We start from the raw sequence: 26,490 nt of genomic DNA on the forward strand, positions 1-26,490 counted from the left end.
ATCGCAGGTGTGGGTGGGAAACCCTGATAACCCGGGAACGTGGAGGTCCTGCCAAATTTAAATGGCAGGACCTCATTATATGTATTCTTAAGGGAGAGAGTCGGCTGATCGCGGGGTGGGACGCTCGGGTCGGTGGTTTGTTGTGGGGGGGGGGGCTGATCACGGGGGGGGGGGGAACGCTCGGGTCGATGGTTTGGTGGGGGGGGACGCTCGGGTGGTTTGGTTGTTGTGGGGGGGGGGCTGATCGCGGGGTGGGATGCTCGGGTCGGTGGTTTAGTTGTTGTGGGGGGCTGATCGCGGGGGGGGGGGGCGCTCGGATCGGTGGTTTGGTCATTGTGGGGGGGCTGATCGCGGGGTGGGACGCTCGGGTCGGTGGTTTGTTGTGGGGGGGCTGATCGCGGCGGGGGGGCGCTCGGGTCGGTGGTTTGGTTGTTGTGGGGGGGCTAATCGTGGGGTGGGACGCTCGGGTCGGTGGTTTGTTGTGGGGGGGGCTGATCGCGGGGTGGGACGCTCGGGTCGACGGTTTGGTTGTTGTGGGGGGGCTGAACGCGGGGTGGGACGCTCGGGTCAGTGGTTTGTTGTGGGGGTGCTGATCGCGGCGGGGGGGGATGCTCGGGTCAATGGTTTGGTGTGGGGGGGCTGATCGCGGGGTGGGACGCTCGGGTCGGTGGTTTGTTGTGGGGGGGGCTGATCGCGGCGGGGGGGCGCTCGGGTCGGTGGTTTGGTTGTTGTGGGGGGGCTAATCGTGGGGTGGGACGCTCGGGTCGGTGGTTTGTTGTGGGGGGGGGCTGATCGTGGGGTGGGACGCTCGGGTCGACGGTTTGGTTGTTGTGGGGGGGCTGAACGCGGGGTGGGACGCTCGGGTCAGTGGTTTGTTGTGGGGGTGCTGATCGCGGCGGGGGGGGATGCTCGGGTCAATGGTTTGGTGTGGGGGGGCTGATCGCGGGGTGGGACGCTCGGGTCGATGGTTTGTTGTGGGGGGGCTGATCGTGGGGTGGGACGCTCGGATGGTTTGGTTGTTGTGGGGGGGGGGCTGATCGCGGGGTGGGACGCTCAGGTCGCTGGTTTGTTGTGGGTGGGGTGCTGATCGCGGTGGGGTGGGACGCTCAAGTCGTTGGTTTGTTGTGGGGGGGTTGCGGGGGGGGGGGGGAAGTCGTCTGATCGCAGCAGCGAGGAGAGCGGCAATCAGCAGATTTGCTAAAGCGGCTGCAGGGAGCACTCCTGCTCCTCCTGGTTCACAGGCAGTGTTATAAAAAGCACTTACCCGCTTGATTCGGCTGCTCCCATCTCCATTGTGCGACTGGGTTTCCCCGAGCTCTGGGAAACCCGGCCGGCCAGCATTAAATTTAAATCAGGCTCCCAACTCATGACAGCAGGACACATGCACAGCACGCAACCTACCACTGTAAAAATGGCGGCAGGCACATACGTAGCGGGTTGGGGTCAAGTTGCGTAATTTTGTACTTTTAACACCCCCCCACTTGTTGTGTATGTACCTTTAAGAGAGAACTGTTTTTATACTGTAGTACCGGCAGTGACCACACCTGTATATAAAGCCGTAGCAGGCTTCTGTACTTTCAGTTCCAGCATACCCTCTGTTCAGTAAACACCTGTTATTACCGTTCTCCTGCAGTCCGTGTGTTATTGATGTGATGAAATATGCCATTCATCAGGCACTGTATTCCCTGTGTGCGCGGTCTGGCTACCCTGAAGGTAAAGCCGCCTTCGCTATTCGCGAACCTTACTCCCAACTGCCGGCCAATAGCGACCAAAAGCAGGAGGTACAGCTGGGAGGACAGGCGGTTTATCGCGACCGAGGTAGACAGTCTCCTGAAGGAGCGCATTATCGAACGCAGCAACAGCCCGTGGCGCGCCCAAGTGGTGGTGGTGAGGGGTAGCGAGAAGAAGCGGATGGTGATAGATTATAGCCAGACGGTTAATCTATACACCCAGCTAGACGCCTACCCGCTACCCCGCATATCCGAGATGGTGAACCAAATCGCCCAATACCGGGTGTTCTCCACCATCGACCTCAAGTCAGCATACCACCAGCTCCCTATCAGACCAGAGAACCGCCCGTACACCGCCTTCGAGGCGAACGGACGCCTCTACCAATTCCTCAGAGTCCCCTTTGGGGTAACGAATGGGGTCTCGGTCTTCCAGAGGGAGATGGACCGCATGGTCGATGACCACCACTTGCAGGCAACCTTCCCCTACCTCGACAACGTCACCATCTGCAGTCACAACCAGCAGGATCACGACTCGAACCTCGAGAGGTTCCGGAAAACCGCACAAAAACTCAACCTCACTTACAACGAGGACAAGTGCGTTTTCAACACCACGTGCCTCTGCATACTAGGCAGCGTGGTGGAGAATGGGGAAATCGGACCAGACCCCGACCGATTGCGCCCCCTACGGGAGCTCCCCCTGCCCAACACTCCCAAAGCCCTGAAAAGGTGCCTGGGGTTATTTTCTTATTATGCCCAATGGGTCCCCAACTACTCCGACAAAGCCCGCCCCCTCTTGAAAGCATCCTCTTTTCCGCTCTCTGCTGAGGCCCACGCCGCCTTCAAAAGCATTAAGCGGGATATCGAGCGGGCCACGCTACAGGCAGTGGACGAGAACACTCCCTTTCAAGTGGAAAGTGATGCGTCTGACTTTGCCTTGGCGGCCACCCTCAACCAGGCGGGGCGGCCCGTAGCTTTCTTCTCGAGGACCCTCCAAGGGCCCGAGATCAGACACTCCTCCGTGGAAAAGGAGGCCCAAGCCATTGTGGAGGCAGTGCGCCACTGGCGGCACTACCTAGCCGGCAAACGCTTCACCCTACTTACCGACCAGCGGTCGGTAGCGTTTATGTTCAATAATAGAGGGGGAAGATTAAAAATGATAAGATTCTTAGGTGGCGGATCGAGCTCTCCACCTTCGAGTATGACATCATTTACCGGCCAGGGGCCCTTAACGAATCCCCCGACGCCCTCTCACGAGGGATGTGTGCCAGCACCACCGGGGATCGGCTGCAGACCCTCCAGAATGACCTCTGCCACCCAGGGGTCACACGGCTGTTCCACTTCATAAAGTCCCGCAACTTACCCTACTCGATTGAGGAAGTTCGGTCTCTGACCAGGAACTGCCGCATTTGCGCTGAGTGCAAGCCTCGGTTCTACCGCCCAGATAGAGCCCACTTAATCAAAGCTACACGGCCCTTTGAGCGGCTCAGCTTAGATTTCAAGGGCCCCCTCCCGTCAGTCGACCGCAATGTTTACTTCCTGAACATTGTGGATGAATACTCCCGTTTCCCATTCGCCTTCCCCTGCCCAGACATGACCAGCGCCACTGGCGGTCATTAAATGCCTCAACAGCCTGTTCTGCCTGTTCGGTATGCCGAGCTACATCCATACGGATATGGGGGCGTCCTTCATGAGTGAAGAGTTACGCCAGTACATGCTGTCCGGGGGATCGCCACGAGCTGTACCACCAGCTACAACCCCCAGGGTAACGGCCAGGTGGAGCGAGAGAACGGGACAGTATGGAAAGCAGTCACTCTAGCTCTAAGGACCAAGGGCCTCCCTATCTCCCGCTGGCAGGAAGTCCTCCCAGATGTGCTCCATTCGATACGGTCGCTATTGTGCACTGCCACTAATGCCACGCCTCATGAACGAATGTTTGTCTTTCCCCGGAAATCCACCTCAGGCGTATCCATGCCGTCATGGCTCTCCACCCCAGGTCCGGTATTTGTACGAAGGCATGTGAGGGGCCACAAGACGGACCCCCTCGTGGAGTCAGTGCACCTACTCCACGCCAACCCCCAATACGCGTATGTCCGGCACGCCGACAGAAGGGAGGACACCGTGTCCATAAAAGACGTCGCCCAGCCGGTAACGACAACAACCACGACAACAACAGCAACAACGATCACAGCAATTCTTACCCACCCACTATCCTTTCACCACCCCCGGAAGAACATCGACCAACGGTGCCCCCACCAACTACCCCTTCAACAACCCTGGCGGCGCCCCCGGCAGCGACCCAGAAGGCCACCGGGGACACCCAGCCGACACCCGTGGCACCACAACAGCTACGTCGGTCACAGAGGACTATCAAACCCCCGAACAGACTAAATCTGTAGAAGGGGCGAATGTGATGAAATATGCCATTCATCAGGCACTGTATTCTCTGTGTTTAGTTTAGTTTCAGTTTCATTTCCTTACCTGTATTGTATTGTGTGTAGGGCTCCGCCCATACCTGGCCCCTACTTAAGCAAGCCCCAGCGTGTCTCACAGCAGTACAGCAGATCTCTGGATGAGAGACACTTCTCCAATGTGTATTACTTTCTGAGTTAATAAAAGCCTTGCTTTGCTCCGTTAACGTCGAGTCTCGGATTCATTGAGGCACATCAATTGATACGCGGAAACTACAGTGGCGACGAGCAGGTTCGAACTCACCTGCAGTACTGCATCACCTCACGGGGATCCATCCCTGAAAAGAAGTTTCTTGGAGGTCGAAGCCAGAGCAACGGGCGTCGACCGGGGGCAACCGCCCAGTGATCCATCGGAGTTCAGTGAATCGCAGGGGAAGCTGTGGAGAGCTGGGCTTGGCTCCCCAGTCAAGGTGTTCCAGCAAATCGTGCTGGTAGCAGGTAGTGCGCTGACCCTTCCGGACTGCGGCGGGCTAGAGCTCGATCGAGCGGCTCTGCAAGGGGGCCGTGCAGCGTCGTCGGGAAGGAAAAGAGAGAGGGTGGAGCGCACAGGGCACGGTCAGTGCTCAAGAGCCGGGCAGCGTTAAAGAAAATAAAAAGAGGGGAAGGAAAAGAGACGCGCAGTGGACAGCGAAGAAGAATAAAACGAAGGAAATTGATTAACAAAAGAAAGAAAGACGCGCAGAAGCCGCGGGGCGCCGCCATTACTATTTAGAATGCTAGGAGCAGCACTGGCAGCAGGGGGAAGAAGGAAAAGCGCAGGAGGCGCCATTTTAATCCATTGGGGAAGAAGGAAAAGTGCTGGAGGCGCCATTTTAAACCACCCAAGATGCCGAAGGGTGGCAGTATCACTGCTTTCGACAATGAAGTAGAAGACTAGACCACGTATGTGGAAAGAATTGAAGTGTACTGCAAGGCAAATGAGGTGGCCGATGAAAAGAAGGCGTCAGTATTATTAAATTTGATGGGCGCGAGAACGTACGGCCTATTGTGGAATTTAATTACCCCAGCTAAACCAATGGAGAAAAGCTTTGAAGAGATTTTCAATATCTTACAGGAACATCTAAACCCTACACCGCGGCTGATAACAGAAAGATTCAAGTTCCATAAAAGAAACCAGCACAAAGATGAGAGTAATGCTGACTATCTTACGGAACTACACGAGTTATCGAAGCACTGCCAGTTCGGAGCAGGACTGGCAGATACCTTAAGAGATAAGTTTGTCTGTGGGCTCCAGAGTGAAGGAACCCAGAAACGACTACTTTTGGAAAAGGACCTTACGCTAGAAAAGGCTTTCAGCGTGGCAGTATCCAACGAAGCAGCAGCACGGGGAGCTGCGGAAATACAACAGAAACCGCAAGAACATAGCACCAACGAAATGGCATATGAAGCAGAAAAGTGCTATCGCTGCGGCAGAACAACCCATGACCAGAAGGATTGCTGGTTTAAGGACAAAGTATGCATGCAATGTGGAAAAGTGGGACACATAGCACGAGTCTGCAGGTCGGGAAAGAAAACCAACACTAAAAGAACTACTAAGGAAAAGTACAAGAAAGTAAAAAAAATGACAGACAGTAGTTCAGAAGATCAGGAGAGTGATAATGACTCCGGGAGCAGGAGACTAAGTTGTCTAAAGTTACACAACGTGATCACAAAGGAGGATCACCGAACCATTTGGGTCACCCTCGTGATAGCAGGGTCCCAAGTAAAGATGGAATTGGACACAGAATCAGCCCTAACAGTCATGAATCGACGAGACTACGAGCGGCTATTCTCACACATACCCTTGAAGGACACATCCATTGTATTGAAGACATATACGGGGCAAAAAGTCTACCCCCAAGAGGAAAAATAAGGGTGCCCGTTAAATACAACGGCAAGGAAACACAGAAACTGTATCTATATATACTACAAGATGGAGGACCACCATTATTGGGACGTGAATGGATCCGAAAAATACAATTGGATTGGCATTCCATTCAGGCGCTAACTGTGGCTGACAAAAAGGATGACGACGTCACACCTGGACGACTGTCAAAAATTCTAACTGACGCTAAAGAGGTGTTCCAGCAAGGACTTGGGACTCAAAGGCGTAACGGCAACGATAAAAATTGAAAATAATGCAAACCCAAAATTTTTTAAGGCCAGACCAGTACCGTATGCGATCCGCCCAGCCGTCGAAGCAGAGCTGGAGAGTCTGGAGCGTTCGGGTGTGCTGTCCACGGTGGACTGGAGCGAGTGGGCCACACCCATCGTTCCTGTAATGAAGAAATCATTGAGCAGCACGCCTGGGGAACCGAAGAAGGTTCATATCTGTGGGGACTTTAAGGTAACTGTGAACCCAGTCCTGCACACAGTACAATATCCACTTCCGCGGATAGAAGATATTTTCGCCTCACTATCTGGAGGGAAACGCTTTACGAAAATTGATCTGGCCCAAGCGTATCTACAAATGGAGGTGGAAGAAGCATCTAGGAAATACCTCACGATAAACACTCACAAAGGTCTTTACCAGTACAATCGACTGGTATTCGGGGTAGCATCAGCTCCGGCTATTTGGCAGAGGGCGATGGAACAAGTCCTGCGAGGGATCCCGGGGACCCAGTGTTATTTGGACGACATCCTGGTTACGTGCAAAAATGACAGTGAACACCTTGCCAACCTGGAGCAGGTGCTCACTAGATTACAAGAATATGGGCTACGAGCCAACCGCCCCAAATGCGAGTTTTTCAGGAAACAAGAGGGGTTGCATAAGTCCCCAGACAAGATTGAGGCAGTAGTCAAGGCTCCAGCACCGGAAAATGTGTCGCAACTGAGGTCGTTCCTCGGGTTGGTGAACTACTACCATAAGTTCTTGCCAAATTTATCTACAATTTTGCACCCACTGAACGCCCTGCTGCAAACTGGAGTAGCATGGAAATGGAGTGATGAGTGTAAGCGTGCCTTTCAGAAATGTAAATGCCTAATCACTTCAAAAGAAGTATTGGCCCACTACAATCCAACACTACCGATTCGGTTGGCATGTGGTGCGTCTCCCTACGGCATTGGAGCGGTGCTGTCACACAAATTCCTTGACGGTTCAGAGAGGCCAATAGCCTTTGCGTCGCGCTCGTTAACCTCAGCCGAGCGTAACTACGCCCAGATTGACAGGGAGGCCCTCAGCCTGGGGTGGGGGGTGAAGAAGTTCAATCACTATCTGCACGGGCAGAAATTCACCCTACTGACTGATCATCAGCCTCTGGTCTCCATTTTTAACCCAAAGAAGGGCGTTCCGGTGATGACGGCGCAACGGCTGCAAAGATGGTCCCTTTTTCTAGGGGCACATCAATACGACATAGAGTACAAGGGTACGAAACAGCATGGAAATGCTGATGGGCTGTCGCGCCTGCCGTTGCCTACGGTGGAGGAAGCACCTGCAGTGGACCCTGTTGAGATATTCCATTCAACTATAGTCGAATGTCTACCTGTTACAAACTCAAGTATAGAGAAGGAAACCCGAAATGACCCGACACTCTCTCGGGTCTATGATTTGACGGTGAAGGGATGGCCAGCACATGGCGACTCACTTTTGCCAGCATTCTCGCCAAGGAGAGAACAGCTGTCAGTGTGCCAGGGGACCTTGATGTGTGGATCCCGAGTGGTAATTCCACCCAAGTTGAGAGATAGAGTGCTCAATGAGCTTCATGAGGGTCATCTGGGAGGGGTAAAAATTAAGAGCCTAGCCAGGGCTTTTGTGTGGTGGCCGGGAATCGATAAAGAAATCGAGGAAATGACCAAGAGATGCACAGGATGCCAGAAAGTCCAAAACGCTCCACCACAGGCCCCGCTACACCCATGGGAGTGGCCCTCATCTCCATGGCAACGGGTACACATTGATTTTGCTGGTCATTTATGGACTCAATGTTTTTAATCGCCGTGGATGCACATTCGAAATGGCCAGAGGTCATCAAAATGTCCTCCACCACCACGGAGAAAACTATTGCAGTCCTACGGACCATCATCAAGGAATGGCTTGCCAGAACACATTTGCTCCGGCAACGGACCACAGTTTGTGTCCGAGGATTTCCGGAGGTTTTTGGGGAATAATGGGGTAAAGCATTACACATCTGCCCCATATCATCCAGCCACAAATGGATTGGCTGAGAGGTTTGTTCAGACCTTTAAAAAAGCAATAAAGGCGATGTATAACGACAACATACCACAACACAAGGTGGATAATTTCTTGTTTGCTTACCAGAATGCGACACATGCAGTCACCAACCAAGCTCCAGCCATAATGTTCTTTAACCGAAGGTTAAGATGTCGCCTGGATTTGCTCAAACCAAACATAAGACGAGATGTTGAGGATAAGCAATTCCAGCACATCAATGAGATGCCAACCAGGAGCTTCAAGGTAGGGCAACCAGTCTTGGCCCGCGACTACCGAACAGAAAAATGGCAGCCAAGAATGATATGCACACAGCAGGGACCACTAATGTACACAGTGGACGTTGGAGAGAGCATCGTGAGACGCCATGCTGACCAGATTCTAGAGTCACAGGAACAAGTCAAACCCATACCACGAGCATGCGCACCTGGTAATGAACCCGAAGTACAGATTGCGTCTACCTCAGAATCAGTGGTATTGGAAGCTGACGAACCAACGAATGACAATGAGCCAGAATCGACTCCGCCGCAAGAACAGGATACTCGAGAAAGGCGCTGTCCAGACAGGATCAGGAAGCCTCCTCAAAGACTGAATTTATAAATGATTACTTCAGCTGATGTATATAGTACAGAGAAAATTGTAATTGTAATTAGTTATTATTTAATTGTTAAATGAATGTTATGTACTGTTTATCTAAAAGGGGAGGAATTGTTGTGTATGTACCTTTAAGAGAGAACTGTTTTTATACTGTGGTACCGGCAGTGACCACACCTGTATATAAAGCCGTAGCAGGCTTCTGTACCTTCAGTTCCAGCATACCCTCTGTTCAGTAAACACCTGTTATTACCGTTCTCCTGCAGTCAGTGTGTTATTGATACGCGGACACTACACCCACCCCACCCCGCCACTCTCTCCTGTCCATCATGGGAGGGTGGAGATTAAGCTCAACCCCACGGTGTCCGCCATTACAGACTGACTACTTGTCTGACTCACTTTGAGGAAGAAAATAAACCCCAGAAAGGTTTAACGAGAATAATTCCAAACTTTGTGTTTACACTGCACTTAAGACGACAACTGCAACTACAAATATTTATATAGTGCCCTTAACGTATTAAAATGTCCCAATGCACTTCACAGGAGTGTTGCAAAACAAGCGTTGACATTGAGCCACATAAAGGAGAAATTAGGGCAGAGCTTGGTCAATGAGGTAGGTTTTAAGGAGCTTCTTAAAGGAGAAAAGAGGGGTAGCAAGGCGGAGAGGTTCAGGCAGGGAATTCCAAAGCTTGAGCAATTAAAATCAGGGATGCTCAAGAGGGCAGAATTGGAGGAGCGCAGAAATCTCAGGGGGTTGTGGGGCTGCAGGAGATGAGAGAGATAGGGAGGGGCGAGGCCATAGTGGGATCTGAAAACAAGGTGAGAATTTTAAAAACGAGGCATTGCACAGATTAACCATCATAAAGCAATGACTGAGGAAAGATAGCAAATACATATGACTTGGCCCAATTAAGTTTTTGTTTTGTGGATATACTTAAGTTTTCATTTTCTTCCCTACTAGTTCTTCTTCTTAGGCAGTCCCTCGGAACCGAGGATGACTTGCTGCCACACTAAAAATGAGTTCTCAGGTGACTGATGAGTCCAATGCGGGACCTACAGTTTCGGTCACTGTTGGGGTTGGGGTTGTCCATGAGGGTCCTGATGTTCCAGGTCCCGAACTTCATTTTAAGAGGGTGGAAGATGCCGGTGCGTGAATTATTTTAACGTGGGGTAGTCATTGCACACCAGCTACCACACGGGCTTAACAGAGCAAGGTCTTGGTCCAATGGCAAGGGGATCCAAGACGATTGGAGACCAGGCTCTGCTACATCGGCCTAGCACACTCACAAACAAACATACTCCTACTGTCCTCTCTGCCTGGGTTTCATAGGCTATAACCCTGTAGTAACAAAGGCTCTTGAGAAGGTGGTGGTGAGCCGCCTCCTTGAACCGTTGCAATCTGTGTGGTGAAGGTACTCCCACAGTGCTGTTAGGGAGGGAGTTCCAGGATTTTGACCCAGTGACGATGAAGGAACGGCGATATATTTCCAAGTCAGGATGGTGTGTGACTTGGAGGGAAACTGGAAGTGGTGGAGTTCCCATGCGCCTGCTACCCTTGTCCTTCTAGGTGGTAGAGGTTGTGGGTTTGGGAGGTGCTGCTGAAGAAGCCTTGGCAAGTTGCTGCATTGCATCTTGTAGATGGTACACACTGCAGCCACGGTACACCTATGGTGGAGGGAGTGAATGTTTAAGGTGGTGGATGGGGTGACAGTAAAGAAGGCTGCTTTGTCCTGGATGGTGTCGAGCTTCTTGAGTGGTGTTGGAGCTGCACTCTTCCAGGCAAGTGGAGAGTATTCCATCACACTCCTTATTTGTGCATTGTAGATGGTGGAAAGGCTTTGGGGAGTGAGGAGGTGAGACACTCGCCACAGAATACCTAGCCTCTGACCTGCTCTTGTAGCCACAGTATTTGTGTGTGTGATCCAGTGAACTTTCTGGTCAATGGTGACCCCCAGGATGTTGATGGTGGGGGATTTGCTGTTGAATGTCAAGGGGCAGTGGTTAGATTCTCACTTATTGGAGATAGTCATTGCCTGGCACTTGTGTGGCACGAATGTTACTTGCCACTTATCAGCCCAAGCCTGAATGTCATCCAGGTCTTGCTGCATTCGGGCATGGACTGCTTCATTATCTGAGGAGTTGCGAATGGAACTGAACACGGTGCAATCATCAGCGAACATCCCCACTTCTTACCTTATGATGGAGGGAAGGTCATTGATGAAGCAGCTGAAGATGGTTGGGCCTAGGACACTGCCCTGAGGAACTCCTGCAGCGATGTTTTTGGCCTGAGATGACTGACCTCCAACAACTACAACCATTTCCTTTGTGCTAGGTATGACTCCAGCCAGTGGAGAGCTTTCCCCCTGGTTCCCATTGACTTCAATTTTACTGGGGCTCCTTGATGCCATGCTTGTTCAAATGCTGCCTTGATATCAAGGGCAGTCACTCTCACATCACCTCTGGAATTCAGCTGCTTTGTCCATGTTTGGACCAAGGCTGTAACGAGGTCTGGAACCAAGTGGTCCTGGCAGAACCCAAACTGGGCATAAGTGAGCAGGTTATTGGTAAGTGCCGCTTGATAGCAGTGTCAACGACACCTTCCATCACTTTGCTGATGATCGAGTAGACTTATGGGACGGTAATTGGCTGGATTGGATTTGTCCTGCTTTTTGTAGACAATTGTCAAGTAACAAGCACAATGAAAACCACCAAACACAATTTGACTTACTCAGTCACTGGAAGTCAGTCGCCCATTTCGCACTGGAAACTGGCACAAATTACATTTCTCTGCACCCCTTCCAGCTCTCTCGCTCACTCTCTCTCTCTCTCTCTCCCCCTCTCTCCCCCCTCTCTCTCCCCCCCCCCCCACCCCAAAGTGCTAATGACTTTAAATGTTTGAGTCTAACCTTATTTGCTCAACAATTAATAACTCCAGATGCAAACTACTCTGGGTCTAGGAATGACACCACAGTTAAGACATGAAAATTTCATGTTAATCAAATTTAAAGGGATGAGGACAACTAAAGGGAAATGTCACAAGGAAGGTGAACGTTTAGACAGCTTCTGGTGAGCATTAAAATGCATTTCAACCCATCAGCAAACTTTGCCAAGGCTGAAGAGGTGTGAGATTATGAAATGGCTGGCCAGGATGAAGGGAAAGGAACCTGTAGGTGCAGGCATGAGTCTGCAGACAAATGGCGATGTTGCCCAAAATTTGGCCTCTGCTTTGATGGCTGCTGAAGCCGAGGTGGTGCTTCAGGAGATGCTTGTGAAGAGGGTATTTCTCTTTGTCCCCCGACAGTACCATCCCATCGATCAGCACTGCAGCATGCCGACAAAAAGGTGCAGCCAAGTTTCAGGCCACAGTTGACTGTTACTGTCCCTTCAGCCGTGCAAATTCTGAACTGCATGTTAGCTGCTGGTGTCATTGTAGCAGATGGCAGAGCTCGGCCTCTTCACCTTTGTTAACCCAGACTCTGAGAAGGCAGTTTACCACACTCATTCCCAGGTGGGTTTGCCAGGGCCTGCGCAGATGGTTGGTGGCATCTTGCCAGGTACGGCCAAACGGACAATACTAGAGAACGCCAATTTATGGGTGCACGGGGGACGCAGGGCGCTAGCCTTGCGCCTGAATGGTGAGGCCCGAGCCTCCTCCGATATTGGCCATCGGACTGCACTTCCATGAAGCGGGCAAGCTGCAGGGAATAAGAGGCAGCGCGCTCGGCGAAGCGTGTTTGATGATTGGGCCACTGCAATGCTAGCAGAGGCCCTCAGAAAGTGGGGAGACCGGGTCAGGAGGTAGCAGTGTCCAGGGGAGTGGGGAGGCAGAATCGGTAGCTGTGGTGGGTGATTAGGGGGGAGTGGTGGATCAGTAGCCAGGGGTGGGGGGGGGGGGGGGACAGGAGCGGAAGGTAATTGGTAGCTGCAGCAACAATGAATCGCATTGTTTTTATTTGAGGTTTTTAGGAACACTCCTGCTCCTCCCGACTCCACATTCAGGCAAGTATATTTTTCAACCTTACTTGTTGGTTGCGGCCTAGTTTTCCCGAGTGCAGCCTGCACTGCCGCTGGCTGAGTCAGGCAAAACTGATCTTACACTGGGGACCCTAAACAGGCATTTGGCCCCTTATTTGCATATGGGTACGCCAATTTGTTTGGGCCTTTACCAATGTCAGGCTGCACATTTCCAGCCTATACTGTGCATGAGTTTCCTGCCAGCCACATTGGAGGCTTAAGAAGCCATTTAGAGCCTGGGGAAGCCATCGCTGTAGCATCCACTGAGTCTTCATCCATTCCCTACTCGTCTAGCTCCTTCATGCTCTATTTTTATTATAAACTGCTACATCGACATTTATAATGGGGAAAAAAAACTTAGCTAACCATGACATTCTGCAATTACACCCTCACCAGTGGCGGCGATTCAACAACACCACTGGAGGAAGTGTGTCATGATAGCGTGACAAGTTTACATAGGCAGTTCCCATTAAAAATGTGGAAATAGGAACTTATAAATGGAAAAAGTTGCACACCGAAGCAAAACTTTTAATATGTCATATAGATATTATATACACATCCCCCCATGCAAAATAAAACACACAGAAGTTTTGCTACAATGGAAAATAGCAGAAACCCCTCTTGCCTTCTCTGCGAATATTGGCAAATTACATGGCATGGGGGTAGGATTTACACTTGAGGCATCTAACCCCTCCCCCGCAGAACATACCTTGTGTGAATTGAGCCATGCAATGAGTGAACAAGTCTACTGCCCATTTGTCGCTGTGATTTTGGGGGGGGGGGGGGGGGGAAAAAGAGAGAAAGAGTGGCAGAGAAGGTCCAGGTCACTTGTCTTCTTTTCTCTGAACAAATTGGGCCTGGCGGCACACTTGGCTGTTGTGTCCCTTAAGTGAGTGCTTCAAACCAGCTTCAAGGACCCTATTGGCCGAGGCAGTCTCAGAGTGCATAATTTCTCAGACTGTTCCTGCTCCAAGCTAGCAAAGGAAAGAGGGAGGAAAGACATAACACCCACTGAGGCTGCTATATTGGCCAAGTCCAAAGCTAGACATATGGGATGGGATCATTGTCTTTGTTGATAATGAAAATTAATAAAAAAATTTAATAACCTCAGAAGAACAGCAGACTTATTTCAAAAATTAGACAATCTCCTGTAGTAAAGCTCACATACAATTTTTTTTAATGTTGTCGTTGCTCTGCAACCATCCCTCTGTCATTCTCTAATGCTGTCCCCCTCTGTTTTTATTCGTCTTTCACCCATTGTTGAAGCAGTGTTCCTAATGTTTTTTAAATCAAATTTAGATAGCTGAATAGATAGAGGAATATTGAAGGGTATGAGAGTAGGAGGTGGTGGTGGTGGTTGCATGGCAGGAGTGGGTTGTACAGTCGTGTTTCAGGCTGAAGATGAATACCAGCAAATAAGGGAGTGGCATTGAGGGAATAAAGAAGGAACCACAGGGGGACTTAACTGCACTGGCTAAAAAATCTGGACAGCAGTCAAACCACTCGCATCTACCTACCAATTAATTGTTTCATTATTTAACTCGAGTGAGCGTGTTAGTAAGCAAACAATTTGGCACTTTTTCTTTCCAGTGTCAGATTTAAAAATTAAATATAGTCAGCATTTTAATCAAGAGTTGCGAGGTGAAAAAAGTACTGGATTGTCAGAATGAGACTGAGGGGGGGGGGCTACTTATACAGAAGTGAGATTCACTATTACTGAATTGGTCTTCCCAAAGCATTTTTGCTGACCAAGCCCTGAAATGTGTTCTGATCACAAGCTCTTATTTTTATTCAGGCTCAAATTGCTTGCAGCTCATTTCTCCTGACCTTTTTTGATCTAAATTCTGGAAAAATAAAACCCCCAAAATCAGAAAGCCCAGCCATGAGTCAATTTGAAAATAAACAGAACAAAACCTCTATGATCCCCTTGTCTGTCTTAATTATTGGGCATGCTGTTGCATTAATTTGAATAGAATGTTTCACAATAACTGTCTTCTAACCTTCTTTATCTTCCAAAGATTTGAAACAACTTGAGCACATTTAATAAAATCTTATGTACAAGTCATTTAGGGTCTAAACTTTTTTAAAAATCTGCAACTAAACCAGAATGAAGTATTTTCGATGATGGAAGGATATGCCAGTCAGTACATGCACTTAAACATAATATTCACCACTGACTCACTGTCCTATGCTAAACATTGGTATCAGAACATTTATGGCAATCTTGTATGTATTTACAGAATTCAACTCACCATAAACTAAACTACAAACTCACAATTATTCAAGAACTTGGTTTTGTGTTCAGGGTTATTAAAATTGCACCCTATTTGCACGAGCAAATGGCATTTTTGGTATGGGACAACTAGAATGTTTAATGCATGTTTTTAAACACATTCAACACCTTGGGGAAGAAAGAAATAGGTCTCAAGTCTAAAATTAAACAAGGTCGAATTGATTGTTGTCACATCATGATTATGGGCACATAAACACATTAGGTAGGGAGGGCTTTGATTCACTAAACAACATTAGACCCCAAATTTCCTCTGTGCTCACGGCTTCCTGGAGCAGGACTTGTTTACTCTCTGCAGGAGTTTCCTAAAGAGAGCGGGGAAATTGAAGTCATCGAAGAAGGCCGAACAGGTGAGGTGATATCATCAGCTAAAACACCCATCAGTCCCACATCTGTTTCCCACAACCATGCCTGCTTGAAGTAATGTGATCTGTTAGGAGCAAGGAAAGGGGTCTTACTGGAAAGGGAACATATTTTCTTCCAATGTCTCCTTTCTTCAGCCATACCTGCTGACATCGTTTTCCAGCAGCTGGACAATGCCACAATTTCCACCCATCCCCCAAGCAGGCCCAATTACTGGCACGTGTGTTTCATTTAATTGTCAAGCCCAGAGAAAGTCCCTCTCTGCCATAGTTATAGCAGTGCAGCTGGATCACAGATTTAATGTTTCTCATTAAATTTGGCATTTTGAAATTAGTGAGGTGACCAGTTCAAGTACAGAATGTTTACAGACGTGTGATCCAATGTAGATGGCTCCAAACAGGCCCATTTCCAGAAAGAAACTCAGAAAATGAATGGAGGAAATCACTCAAGTTTGATAATAATCCACAAGTCCGTGCAGGTATGGGGAAGATTTCCGTCTTTAATGCCTAGGAGTTGAACATCACCTGGACTGAGCAGAGGAAAATAGAATGGGGATTGCACGCCTATAATGGAAGAAACATTGAGCAGGCCCAATGACAGGTGCTCCATGTATGATTTTCCTTTTTGTGCTTCGCCCAGGTGATGCTTAATGACCAGACATGAAAACTAGTGCACACAAATAGTTTAATGTAGTGTTAAAATGGACCCATGTGCAAAAACCCAAATTGTTTTGAAGTCACATCTAAATGTCATTCCTGACTGTTACACCTTCTCCAATGGCTGTGGAAAGCCCATACAGGCAAATCATAGAATCAGAATAGCACAGAAGGAGGCCATTCAGCCCAAGTCTGTGCCGGCTCTTTCGAAGAGCAATCCAGTTAGTCCCACTCTCCTGCTCTTTCCCCATATCCCTGCAATTTTTTCTCCTACAAGTATTTATCCAATTCCCCTTTGAAAGCTACTATTGAATCTGTATTCACCAACCTATTAGGCAGTGTATTCCAAATCGTAACCACTTGCTGCGTAAAAAAGTTTTTCCCTCATGTTCCCTCTGGTTCTTCTGCCAGTCACCTTAAATCTGCACCCTTTGGTTATCAACCCTTCAGCCATTGGAAACCGTTTCTCTTTATTTACTCTATCGAAATCCTTCATGATTTTAACCATCTCTGTCAAATCTTCTCTTAGCCTTCTCTGCTCTAAGGAGAACAACCCCAGCTTCTCCAGTCTATCCACTTAACTCTAATCCCTCAACCCTGGAACCATTCTAGTAAATCTCTTCTGTACCCTCTCCAAAGCCTTCACGTCCTTCCTAAAGTGCGGTGCTCAGAATTAGACGATTCTCCAGCTGGGGCCGAACTAGTGTTTTCTATAGGTTTAGCATAACTTCCTGTCTTTTGTACTCTATGGGTTTGATTTTGCCAGGCCTGAGGAGGGGATTGGAGGCGCGAGTTGTTAAAATCACCAAAAATGGCAGGCGGGCCCGATCCCACCTCCGAGCAATTTTCCCAAAAGCGTGTTTTGTGACCCCCTTTCCATCCCACCTCAGAGGTGGGATAGGCCCTTAAGGCCCTTAGCCACTTAATAGCCTCTATAATCCCATTTTGAGGCCTTTCCGATTTTTAGTCATTCCCCCCATCCCTCACACCTCCTCTGGAACACGGCAGGTAATGCTGGCGGCCTCACAAGTGGATTGCTTACGAACAGCTGCAGCTCCACCATTACAAAGGAGTTTTCACCAATGATCATTTGCAGGTGGCAGAACTTTGTTGTTTCAGGTCTGGGGGAACTTTTAGCAGGCATACTCAGTGTTGTGGAAGTTTGGAGCCTGACACCCATCTCCAGTGTGACCTCCTGGGAAATCCCTCTCCCCACCTTGACTAAGTGCTTCCTCAACTAAGGCATATAGAAGCATGGCAACCATTTAATTCCTTTCCTCCTGGACATCAGGTTCGGATGAAGACCAACCGCGGCAGCAGCAGAACCATGAGCAACAGCAACAGCATCAAGCTGCTAGTCACCCACCTGAAGATGACAGGCCAGAATTCGCCAGAGCGCGTCCATATTGCTGCCCGGGATGCAAGGGACCCACTCATATTGGTCACATTTGCTTAGCCTGTACAATCAAAACACTTTTGCCTCGCACCTTCTTACCAGAGCATCAACAATGGACAAGAACCTGTGGATTCCTATCACTCTGACCACCATATTGACAATTGCAAGTCGCTCCAAGCCCTCAATGTGGAAGTCCCATTTGCCACAACTTCAACAGTTTGCCATCAGAATTTTTTATAACAAGCAACTGGTGGCATTTCAAAAATAAACACAACATAACACCCAAGTGACTACTTGTGCATTATCTTCCTCTTATGCATGCTCCTACATGGTGCTTCCCCTGTGGCTTCAGCAGATGTGGAGGCCCCTTGCTCACTTTCTTGCTGCTCCTGTCTCAACACCTTTGGCGGCCGTCCTCTGGGGTTGCGAACCCGTGAGGGCTCGGCAACAGTCTGCTGCTCCTGCGGCTGTGCAGGGGATGAGGTGCCCATCTCAGTTGGGTGAGGACTTTGGTGGGGCTCTGACCAAGGGCTTTGCAGTAGCATGGTCGTTTGAGAGAGTCATAGAGTCATAGAGTTTTACAGCACAGAAAGAGGCCCTTCGGCCCATCGTGTCTGCGCCGCCCATCCATCCCTGTCCAGTCTAATCCCATTTTCCAGCATTTGGTCCATAGCCTTGTATGCAATGGCATTTCAAGTGCTCATCCAAATGCTTCTTGAATGTTGTGAGGGTTCCTGCCTCCACCACCCTTTCAGGCATTGAGTTCCAGACTCCAACCACCCTCTGGGTGAAAAAGTTCCTCCTCAAATCCCCTCTAAATCTCCTGCCCCTTACCCTGAATCTATGCCCCCTTGTTATTGACCCCCCCACTAAGGGGAAAAGTTCCTCTTTATCTACCCTATCTATGCCCCTCATTATTTTGTACACCTCAATCAGGTCCCCCCTCAGCCTTCTCTGCTCCAAGGAAAACAACTCCAGCCTGTCCAGCCTCTCTTCATAGCTGAGGCGCTCCATCCCAGGTAACATCCTGGTGAATCTTCTCTGCACCCTCTCCAAAGCAATCACATCCTTCCTATAGTGAGGCGACCAGAACTGCACACAGTACTCCAGCTGTGGCCTCACCAGCGTTTTGTACAGCTCCATCATAACCTCCCTGCTCTTATATTCTATGCCTCGGCTAATGAAGGCAAGTATCCCATATGCCTTTTTAACCACCTTATCTACCTGCTCCGCTGCCTTCAGGGATCTATGTACATGTACACCAAGGTCCCTCTGACCCTCTGTACTTCCTAGGGTCCTACCACTCATTGTGTATTCCCTTGCCTTATTTGTCCGTCCAAAATGCATCACCTCGCACTTTTCAGGGTTAAATTCCATTTGCCACTTTTCCGCCCATCTGACCAACCCGTTTATATCGTCCTGTAGCCGGAGGCTTTCCTCCTCGCAATTTACCACCCCACCAATTTTCGTGTCATCTGCGAACTTACTGATCATACCTTTTACATTTTCATCCAAATCATTTATGTAGATCACAAACAATAAGGGACCCAGCACCGATCCCTGAGGTACCCCACTGGACACAGGCTTCCAGTCACAAAAGCAACCTTCGACCATCACCCTCTGCCTCCTGCCACTCAGCCAGTTTAGGATCCAACGCGCCAAGGCACCCTGGATCCCATGGGCTCTTACCTTCTTGACCAGTCTCCTATGCGGGACTTTGTCAAAAGCTTTACTGAAGTCCATGTAAACCACATCCACAGCATTTCCCTCATCCACCCCACTAGTCACCCACTCGAAAAATTCGATCAGATTTGTTAGACATGATTTACCCTTGACAAAGCCATGCTGACTATCCCCGATTAATCCTTGCCTCTCCAAGTGGAGATTAATTTTGTCCCTCAGAATTTTTTCCAATAATTTCCCCACCACAGATGTTAGACTCACTGGCCTGTAATTCCCTGGTTTATCCCGGCTACCCTTCTTGAATAATGGTACTACGTTAGCTGTTCTCCAGTCCTCTGGTACATCCCCTGTGGCCAGAGAGGTTCTGAAAATTAGTGTCAGAGCCCCTGCAATCTCCTCCCTTGCCTCCCACAGCAGCCTGGGATACATCTCGTCCGGGCTTGGGGATTTATCCACTTTTTGGCCCGCTAAAACCGCTAGCACCTCCTCCCTCTCGATGCTAATATGTTCAAGTATGTCACAGTCCCCTTGCCCGATTTCTATGTCTGCATCGTCTTTCTCCATAGTGAACACAGATGCAAAAAATTCATTTAAAACCCCGCCTACATCCTCTGGCTCTACACACAGATTGCCACTTTGGTCCCTAATGGGCCCTACCATTTCCCTGGTTATCCTCTTGCCCTTAATATACTTATAAAACATCTTAGGATTTTCCTTTATTTTGCTCGCCAGTGTTATTTCATGGCCCCTCCTCGCCCTCCTAATTTCTTTTTTAAGTATGCCCCTGCACTTTTTATACTCCTCTAGGGCTTCTTCTGTCTTTAGTCTTTTGTAACTGCCAAAAGCCCCCCTCTTATTTCTAATGCATTTTTGTATATCCCTTGTCATCCAAGGTTCCCTTTGCTTGTTGGTCCCACCCTTGACCTTTACAGGAACATGTTGGCGTTGTACTCTCTCTATTTCCCTTCTGAAAGTCTCCCACTGTTTTGATGTGGATTTTCCTATAAGCAGCTGCTCCCAGTCCACTTTGGCCAGATCCTGCCTTATCATATTAAAATCGGCCTTCCCCCAATTTAGAACCCTTATTTCCGGGCCGTCTTTGTCTTTTTCCATGACCACCTTAAATCTCACCGAATTATGGTCACTGTCGCCAAAATGCTCTCCTACTGACACTTCCACCACTTGCCCGGCTACATTCCCCAGAATTAGGTCCAGTACCGCCCCCTCTCTTGTAGGACTTTCTACATGTTGGCTCAAAAAGCTCTCCTGGATGCACTTTAAGAATTCTGCACCCTCTAAGCCTTTCACACTCTGACTGTCCCAATTTATATTGGGGAAGTTGAAATCCCCCACTATTATTACCCTATTATTTTCGCACTTCTCAGAGATTTGCCTACATATCTGTTCCTCTATCTCCCCCTGACTGTTTGGGGGCCTATAGTACACTCCCAGCAAAGTGCTTGCCCCCTTTTTGTTTTTAAGTTCTACCCATATGGCCTCATTAGAGGAACCCGCTAATATATCATCCCTCCTTACAGCAGTAATTGACTCCTTAATTAATATTGCAACACCCCCTCCCCTTTTACACCCCCCTCTGTCTCGCCTGAAGATTCTATACCCCGGAATATTGAGCTGCCAGTCCTGACCCTCCCTCAACCATGTCTCCGTGATAGCAACAATATCGTACTCCCATGTGTTCAACAACAACTTCAGTTCGTCCACCTTATTTGCAAGACTCCTTGCATTAAAATAAATGCCTTCCAGCCCTGCCATATTCTCTTTTGCCTTCACATATTTGCTCTGCCTTCCCAGCTGACTTGTTTTTCCCCTCTGTATTTGGCCGTAAATCACCCCCTACTATAGCTCCACTCTGTACCCCAACCCCCTGCCAAGTTAGTTTAAACCCTCCCCAGCAGTGCTAGCAAACCTCCCCGCAAGGATATTGGTTCCCCCCTGGTTCAGGTGTAAACCGTCCGACTTGGACAAGTCCCACCTTTCCCAGAAGCAGACCCAGTGATCCAGGAAACTAAAGCCCTCCCCCTTGCACCATCCCTTTAGCCACGCATTCATCTGTTCTATCTTCCTATTCCTATACTTACTAGCACGTGGCACCGGGAGTAATCCAGAGATTACAACCTTTGAGGTCCTGCTCCTTAATCCTTCACCTAGCTCCCTAAATTCTTGCTGCAGGACCTCATCCCTCTTTTTACCTATGTCGTTGGTACCAATGTGGACCACGACCACTGGCTGTTCTCCCTCCCCCTCCAGAATGCCCTGCAGCCGCTCAGTGATATCCTTGACCCTGGCACCAGGGAGGCAACAAACCATCCTGGATTCACGTCTACGGCCACAGAAACGCCTATCCTGTTCCCCTTACTATAGAATCCCCTACCACTATTGCTCTCCCACTCTTTTTCCCCCCTTCCTGGGCAGCAGGAGCACCCCCAGTGCCAGGAAGTTGGCCGCTGCTGCCTTCCCCTGGTGAGTCATCCCCCTCAACAGTATCCAAAGCGGTATACTTGTTTGAAAGGGGGATGTCCGCAGGGGTTCCCTGCACTACCTGCCTGCCTTTGTTGCTCCGCCTGATGGTCACCCCCTGTGCTGCCCTACCCTGAGGCGTGCACAACTCGCTAAACGTGTTATCCACGAGCCTTTCAGCATCGCGCATGCTCCAAAATTCATCCACCCGCAGCTCGAGCGCCGCAATGCGGTCTACAAGTAGCTGCAGCTGGATGCATTTCCCGCACACATGGTCATCAGGGACACTGGCAGCATCCCCGACTTCCCACATAGAGCAGGAGGAGCAGAGCACGGGTCTGAACTCTCCTGCCATGACTTACCCCTTTAATTTCTTTAAAAATTTATTCAATACCCCAGTTACAGGTATGCTCTAGGGCGCTTTATTTACCAACTATCCCCACTACACCACAGAAATTTAACACCACAGAATTTAAGCTTGTATTGAAAAAAGAGAAATACTCACCAACCAATCACCTACCTGCTCCCTGGTGACGTCACACACTGATTACTTTTTACCTCTCTCCCCGCTGCTGAGTTGGTATGCCTCGCCTCTCTCCGGTTTTTATACCGGGCTCCGACTCACTGCTCCCGACTGGTCTCGGGCCTCGCTGGTCGCCGGGTTTTCTCCCGAGCTCCTCCTCGCTGCTCCCGCGAGCTTGGAGAGGAGCCCCCACTTCCTTGTTGTCTGCCACCAACATCCCTCTCATGGGTCAGCCCCACTTCAGAGCTAGCAAGTGGCTTGACAGTACCTTGCTGCACTTCAGGGGGGCCATGAGGACCCGTTTCTGCACTGGGTGCCCTACTCCAGAGGACTTCCATGAAGGTCTGGTTTCTATGCTCAGTAGCTGACCATCGCTCCTCAAGAGATGCCAGTCTATTCTGAACAATGACCATGTTTTCAACACTCTGGCGACTTAGCTCCTCCATGGCCATAGCCATCCTCTCCTCTACTGTAGCCATCCTTTCCGCTCCTCCATGGCCATAGCCATCCTCTCCTCTACTGTCGCCATCCTTTCCACAGAGGTTGCCATCCTTTCCATGGTGATGCGTTCATGCGCCAATGCCTCCACAAAGGCTCTGCTCATGTTTGCGATGGACTCCTCCATTCACTCAACACTTGCAGCGGCCCTGGAGACAAAACCTGCCAGAGACTCCTGGAGTTCCTGTACCGCTCTCGTTCTGGATGGACCCGGAGGCACAGGGTCGACATGCAGCTGAACCGAGCTGGCAGAGTCCTCCGCCCTCCGACGAGGACTCTCCACTGTTGTCCCTGTCTCCACCATCTGCTGATGCTCACTTATGAACTGTGATACACCAGGTGCCAACAATACTCTATCTCGCGAAGGTCCCACCGAGGTGCGAGTGTCTGCGCTGGTGCTGGGTGCGCTGAATTCTGCTGAGGCTGCAGCTTCCTCTGAGGAGTCTGGAAGCTCAGGCTCTTCCTCCTGGACAGTGGGGACGGAGGCTTTCGATGGTCCTGTGGGGGAGTAAAGGAAAGAGTTAGAGATGTGAGGTCAAGGTTACATGAACATTGAATAGTGCAGATGATAATAAGTCAATCTGTTAGAGCATCAGATTCATTATCAGTGACTCACGCAATGTCAATGAGATGCCAAACTATTCCATCACCAGCTTGCTGCGATGCGCCTATCTGTCCGTCTCCCACTTGGGAATCCTCCTCGATCCCGGCGATTTCCAGGGCCGCCTCCTCCCAGGCGGTGAGCTGGGCTACTGAGGGTGGCCCTCCTCCTGTCATGGCTCTTTCCCTTTTATTGTGGGCTCTCTTTTCCTGCAATGAGGGAGACAAGTGGAGCTTGAGTGAGAATGAAGGAGTGAGTGTAGAGAATCCATAGCATAGATACTTAGAAGGATACAAAGGACCCTCCCTGTGTGTTGAAAGTTGTTATCATGGCATCACAGTGATAGGGAGTGTGTGAGCTGCATGGTTGAATAGTTAAGAGAATGTGACCTTCGAGAGAGAGGGAATGGGTAAGGGTGCAGGGATGTAAGTGTCAAGTGGCATGTGGAGGAAGAGGTTGGCAAAGCAGAGTGCTGGTGAGGAGAGGTGATAGGGATCAGATTGAGGGTGATGGGAAAGTCATACTCACTTTTCCTGTGCGGAGAAGATCATGAAACCTTTTCCTGCATTGTAGCCAGGTTCTGCGGCTCAGCGAAATGGGGTTGACCTCCTGGGCCACTAGCAGCCACACAGCTTTTGACTGCTGGGGTGGCTTTTTTCTCCGAGGAAGGGAACAGCACCTCCTTATTACATCTGGCTCCGTGCACCAGAGCTTGGAGGGAGGGCTCATCAAATAGAGGAGCACACTTTTGCTTGATCGTGGACATTGTCAGGAAATCAACACCTTCATACAATTTGCAGAGCCTTTGCAGTCTCCAGAGGAAGCAAGGCTGCTTGCAGGTCTTAAATCCAGCAACATTGATGATGTCATCGGAGGCGACTTTCTGTATGAAAAGACTCATTGGGCCAGGTGTTCCCACAAGCAGGAAATCAATTACCCAATTAGGGGAAAATCCAACTTTTTCAACACTTCAATTAGTAGTCGGGGTCCTGACATGATTTCCACCAGACACGCCCCAGCCCGCCCACACTGAAAATCCAGCCCATAGCCTCTATTTATAAAGCCCAGGATTCCAAATGCTTTATTAACTGCTCTGGTAACCTGTCCTGTCACCTTCAAAGATTTGTGCACAAACACCTCCAGGTCTCTCTCGTCTTGCACCCCCCTTCAAAATTGTACCATTTAGTGTGTATGATCTCTCCTCATTCTTCCAAAATGAATCACCTCACACTTTTCTGCACTGAATTTCATCGAACATGTGTCCGGCCATTACACCAACCTGTCTATGTCTTCTTGAAGTCTATTACTATCTTGCTCACTGTTTACATTTCCAAGTTTCGTGTCATCTGCAAATTGAAATTGTGCCCTGTACCCCTAAGTTCAAGTCATTAATGTACATCAAAAACAGCATGGTCCAAATACTGAACCTTGGGGGAACTCCACTGTATCCCTCCCTCCAGCCTGAAAAACAGCCATTCACCACAACTCTGTTTTCTATCCCTTAGCCAATTTTGTATCCATGCTGCTACTGCCCCTTTTATCCCATGGGCTTCAATTTTGTTGACAAGCCTATGTGGTACTTTATCAAACTTTTTGTAAGTTCAAATACACAACATCAACTGCATGGCCTTCATCCACCCTCCCGGTTAGCTCATCAAAAAACTCATGAGTGATAAACTGCATCCGTGGTAACAAAAGATGGTGGGGGAGAAATTCAGTATCGCCACGTTTGGGGCGTAATACTCGAGCGGGCACGAAATTTAGCGCCCAGCGCAAATTATCACCACCTACTGCTAAATTGACCTGCTTCGCCCCAGGAGGTGCTTGGAGCGCTAAAACAGGCGCTGCACAACTGTCTTAAGGCGCTAAGCCGGAGAAGCGAGGCGCTACCACCGAGGGCGGGCGCAGCGCAGATGCGGCCGGTTAGCGATTGCACGCAGACACGCTGGCGCCGGTCAGCTCTTAAAGGGGAGGTTCGATCTTGGATTGCAGCCACACCCTGCGCATCGGAGCCCTCTCAATGTAATGGAGAAGCCCAACGTTTCCACCCATTGCAGCCCCCATAGTATGTGGCCACTCAAGGTTATGCCAGTGAAAAAGCAAACCAACTACCAAGTTCTGGGCCCAAGCCAAAAGTAACTCTGAGCGCTGACTCAATGCAGAAAGCTCTCTCCCTTTGTCTCTCTGCAAATCTCTCTCTCTCTCACACAGGAGTGGTCCAAAAATGGCTACCACAAAGAAGCCAGGAAGAGCACCTTTAAATATCACCCCCCCAGCGACTGGGAACCGTTCCAGTCAACCAGTCGCTGGGAGCACCAGGCAGAAAGGGGGGCGCCACTGAATTTCCGGTTCGGGGCGCCCCAAGGGCGTTGCACCATGAAATGACGTCAGGAGCTGCGCGTGCAGCTGAGCGGGCGTTGCGGTTTTGCGCTGCCGCTAAATGTCCACTCAATCTCGCCGTGCCCGGGCGCTAGCCGTCTCGCGCCCCACTTATCACCCTCTTAAGGCGCTAACAGGTGGCGCAAACAACTGAATTTCTCCCCCGGTATCTTTAGTTCTGTCAGCAAGGTTTATGTTATGGCCTCTGGGGGCAACCGTTATAATTCACCTCAACTTTGCAAGAGTACTGTCAGATACTTGTCTGCTATCTGTGGCAGCATAGTAGTCAATAGCGCATTAATGATACGAAGGGGACCATTCACTCTTCACAGAACATAAGAACATAAGAAATAGGAGCAGGAGTAGGCCAAGCAGCCCTTCGAGCCCGCTCCACCATTCAATAAGATCATGGCTGATCTGATCCTAACCTCAAATCTTCTATCACTCTCCATCCACCCGAACCCATGTGATCTCCCGGGAGAGGCGAAAAACCAGATAAAAAACCCAATGGCCAATCTGGGAGAAAAAAATCTGGGAAATTCCTCTCCGACCCATCAAGGCAATCGAAACTCGTCCAGGAGATCACTCTGTCCCTATATTTTCTACAGTACTTACCTTCTGTAAAGGCGATCTCCAACCCAGCCAGGAACAGGAATAAAACCATCTCCTGAAA

The 26,490-nt window shown here is 49.6% G+C and overlaps 1 protein-coding gene across 7 annotated transcripts in view; it reads right to left on the reverse strand.

The window, feature by feature from the left end:
- LOC147124406 (casein kinase I) overlaps positions 1-26,490 on the reverse strand; it is a 324,138-nt gene that overhangs the window by 202,630 nt on the left and 95,018 nt on the right. The gene's annotated exons all lie outside the window — the stretch shown is intronic.

Source organism: Somniosus microcephalus, chromosome 1 (assembly GCF_052327205.1).
Source record: "Somniosus microcephalus isolate GS21.2 chromosome 1, FLI_Smic_1.0, whole genome shotgun sequence".
NCBI lineage: Eukaryota > Metazoa > Chordata > Chondrichthyes > Squaliformes > Somniosidae > Somniosus > Somniosus microcephalus.